Source organism: Aegilops tauschii, chromosome 3 (assembly GCF_002575655.3).
Source record: "Aegilops tauschii subsp. strangulata cultivar AL8/78 chromosome 3, Aet v6.0, whole genome shotgun sequence".
Classification (NCBI taxonomy): Eukaryota; Viridiplantae; Streptophyta; class Magnoliopsida; order Poales; family Poaceae; genus Aegilops; species Aegilops tauschii.
The window spans coordinates 430,447,557-430,452,211 of NC_053037.3; positions in this window are offsets into that span (position 1 = coordinate 430,447,557).

Consider the following 4,655-nt stretch of genomic DNA (forward strand, 5'->3'; position numbering starts at 1 on the left):
ATGTTTGATGACGAACGGGAGATAGCTTCCTCTTACGGCCTTAAAATTTTTTCTACGTCTAACGTGCACTACTACAACTGTAATGTGAAATTTTGGAAAATTATAGGGGTCATTTGACCTTTCAAAGACGTTTAAGTGATTTTCTAACCATTTAATGACCGTAATTCAAATTTGAACTACATCTACATGCAACGCCTAACCAAAACGGTTTGAAAAATCATATCTGTGTACTTGTGTGCGAGTTAATTCCATGTGCAGTAAATTAGAAGGAATTTTCAAACATATTGGTCTCACGACATGGACACATGCATATTATGCATGGAGTGACATGGCATTTTAATTCAAAAAAATAGAAAATTTATAAGAAACACATGAAACCTTGGTTGATGTAATGTCATGCCACCAAGATGATGTGGTAACGAAATTGACATGTTTGACGAACGTTTGGACACACGCCCTCACAAACCGGAGCAACTCGCTAGAAGGTTCGTGCTTCCGAGAGGGAACAATGCATGTTTGATGACGAACGGGAGATAGCTTCCTCTTACGGCGTTCAATTTTTTTCCTACGTTTGACATTCAACTCTCATGTGAAAATTTGGTAAATTTCAGGGGTCATTTGACCTTCTAAAGACATTCAAGTGATTTTCTAACCATTTAATGACCGTAATTAAAATTTGAACTACATCTACATGCAATGCCTAACCACAACGGTTTGAAAAATCATATTTTTGTGTACTTGTGTGCGAGTTAATTCCATGTGCAGTAAATTCGAAGGAATTTTCAAACATATTCTTGTCAAGGCATGGGCACATGCATGGAGTGCATGCCATGGCATTTTAATTCCAAAAAATTAAAAAATTATCAGAAAAACATGAAACCTTGCTTGATTTAATGTCATGCCACCAAGATGATGTGGTAAAACATTTGGCCTGTTTGACGAATTTTGGACAAACACCCCTCACAAACCGGAGCAACTCACTAGAATGTTCGTGGTTCTGAGAGGGAACAATGCATGTTTGCTGAAGGACGGGAGATAGCTTCCTCTTACGGCCTTCAAATTTTTTCCTACGTTTAACGTGCACTAATACAACTGTCATGTGAAAATTTGGAAATTTTCAGGGGTCATTTGACCTTTTAAAGACATTTAAGTGATTTTCTAACCATTTAATGACCGTAATTCAAATTTGAACTACATCTACATGCAACGCCTAACCATAACGGTTTGAAAAATAATATTTTTGTGTACTTGTGTGCGAGTTAATTCCATGTGCAGTAAATTAGAAGGAATTTTCAAACATATTGGTGTCAAGGCATGGGCACATGCATGGAGTGCATGCCATGGCATTTTAATTCCAAAAAATTAAAAAATGATCAGAAAAACATGAAACCTTGCTTGATTTAATGTCATGCCACCAAGATGATGTGGTAAAGAAATTGGCATGTTTGACGAAAGTTTGGACACACACCCCTCACAAATCGGAGCAACTCGCTAGAAGGTTCGTGGTTCCGAGAGGGAACAATGCATGTTTGATGACGAACGGGAGATAGCTTCCTCTTACGGCCTTAAAAATTTTTCTACGTCTAACATGCACTACTACAACTGTAATGTGAAATTTTGGAAAATTATAGGGGTCATTTGACCTTTCAAAGACGTTTAAGTGATTTTCTAACCATTTAATGACCGTAATTCAAATTTGAACTACATCTACATGCAACGCCTTACCAAAACGGTTTGAAAAATCATATATGTGTACTTGTGTGCGAGTTAATTCCATGTGCAGTAAATTAGAAGGAATTTTCAAACATATTGGTCTCACGACATGGACACATGCATATTATGCATGGAGTGACATGGCATTTTAATTTAAAAAAATAGAAAATTTATAATAAACACATGAAACCTTGGTTGATGTAATGTCATGCCACCAAGATGATGTGGTAACGAAATTGACATGTTTGACGAACGTTTGGACACACGGCCTCACAAACCGGAGCAACTCGCTAGAAGGTTCGTGCTTCCGAGAGGGAACAATGCATGTTTGATGACGAACGGGAGATAGCTTCCTCTTACGGCGTTCATTTTTTTTCCTACGTTTAACGTTCAACTCTCATGTGAAAATTTGGTAAATTTCAGGGGTCATTTGACCTTCTAAAGACATTCAAGTGATTTTCTAACCATTTAATGACCGAAATTAAAATTTGAACTACATCTACATGCAACGCCTAACCACAACGGTTTGAAAAATCATATTTTTGTGTACTTGTGTGCGAGTTAATTCCATGTGCAGTAAATTCGAAGGAATTTTCAAACATATTCTTGTCAAGGCATGGGCACATGCATGGAGTGCACGCCATGGCATTTTAATTCCAAAAAATTGAAAAATTATCAGAAAAACATGAAACCTTGCTTGATTTAATGTCATGCCACCAAGATGATGTGGTAAAAAAATTGGCCTGTTTGACGAAAGTTTGGACACACACCCCTCACAAACCGGAGCAACTCACTAGAATGTTCGTGGTTCTGAGAGGGAACAATGCATGTTTGCTGACGGACGGGAGATAGCTTCCTCTTACGGCCTTCAAATTTTTTCCTACGTTTAACGTGCACTAATACAACTGTCATGTGATAATTTGGAAATTTTCAGGGGTCATTTGACCTTTTAAAGACATTTAAGTGATTTTCTAACCATTTAATGACCATAATTCAAATTTGAACTACATCTACATGCAACGCCTAACCAAAACGGTTTGAAAAATCATATTTTTTTGTACTTGTGTGCGAGTTAAAATATCATTAGACGATGTAAATATCTGGTGTTCAAAAAAGAAAATATAAAGATCTGGCAAGACAACCGGCCCCCACACGATTGGCACTCTATCTCGTGGCTCGAGGTTTGGTAGGTGATTGGCGGCGATCATTAATCAGACACGATTCTGTATTGGAAACCGTCAGCTATTATGTTCACACACGGATTTGCTGCGTGAATTGTGTGTAATTCAAACTACAGTACTCATAAATTCCGGCGACTGGCATGTGTACTGTCCCCGTCGATCTAGATTCCGGCTGCCAATAAATACTACCTTGCTCACGTCGTCCCGCCTGCATTCTCATCTACATCCTCCCCTCGCTTACCCTCTCTCTCTCTCTCTCTCAAATCTCTGCCATGGCGCCGCCGGTCTGCCCACGCGTCGACGAGGAGTCGCCGCCCCCCGAGGATGCTCACTCGATTAGTAGCGACGAGGACCCCTACGCGCTGCCTGACGAGGTTGCGCCGAACCCCCCAACTTTGGATTGGTTTTGGGGCCAGTACAATCTTTGTCTGTGGAAGTCGCTGCCGTCGGCTGAGAAAGCCAGGCAAGTGGCGTTCAAGAAGGAGATGGCGGAGGAGGAAGCCAGGTACCAAGTGGCCTATGAAGCCTGTGATGCCGCCTGGAAAAAGGAGGTGGCGGAGCTTTGGGGGCGGGCGCGTCATCATGCCGAGGAGGTGTACGAAGACGGGTACTTCGCGAGGAAGGTCATAGGTGCTGGGCACGTCGTCGCTGCGTGGAGGTGGTCCGATAAGCTCCATGGTGCCACCGATGAGGAGCTCCGGTGGGCACCCAACAAAATGGCAAGATCGGCCGCGCATGTCCGCCAGCAAGAGGCAGATCGGTACGTCAAGCGCTGCGAGGCGGAGGAGTCGGAGTACGGCCTCTGCACCGAGAAGACGCCTCGCACTAGGGAGCTGCTGGCGAGGGGCTGCCGGAATACTGGCCCCAGGAGGGATTATTAGTTTTAGTATTGTTCATTTTCAATTTTATGCATTGTACCTAGTAGTTAAGTATCATCACGTATATGTGATGATATTATATATATATATATATTCTGTGATGATCTAATGAACAATTAATATATATATTATGAATTCCATTTTCTATCTATTTTTGTATACTAATTTGAATCTAGCTGTTATCATCCACATATATGGAATGGAAAGCGTATATACACACATTGAAACAAATCATATAAGAATGGAAAATAGAGTACACACATTGAAACAGAGCAATAAACAGAGCAATGCTATGATTGCTGTGAATACAAACCTATCCACGTCGAAACAACTTTCCAAAATAAAACGCGTTCACGAGACCATGACCAGCAGCCCTTGCCTAGGGTAGCTCTTGGCTCTGCCTGAACTGGTGCAGGCGTTCGTCCAAGCGGTCGACACGCTCGCGGTACATCTGGAGTGTGATCTCGAGCTCCAAGTTGTCTATTTCATCGGAGATCACCAGCTCGAGGATGCGACGGCCATGTTCCTCTACTGCACCCAGGTGGACACCTGGGCCAAGGAGGCGATCGAGCCTACGGACCAGCGCGTTGGCATCCAGCGGGCCGCGGACAAGGCGAACGGCGGCACCCATGCAAATGGCGCAGCTGGCGTCGGGTGCAAGTATGGCGCGGCGGCCTCTGGTGCAAGTACGGCGCTGAGGGCCTCTGCCCACTCCTGGCAAGGAATGGCGGTAATGACGGGACGTGTACCCAGCTGCGACGCTGTGTCAACAGCAGGCAAGCGCCGATGGATCCGCTCTTGCTGTGCGGCATGCCGCGCCTCTTGCTCTGCGGTGCTCCAACGGTCTCGCCGTGCGGCGAGCCGCATCCTATCAGCGCGGAAG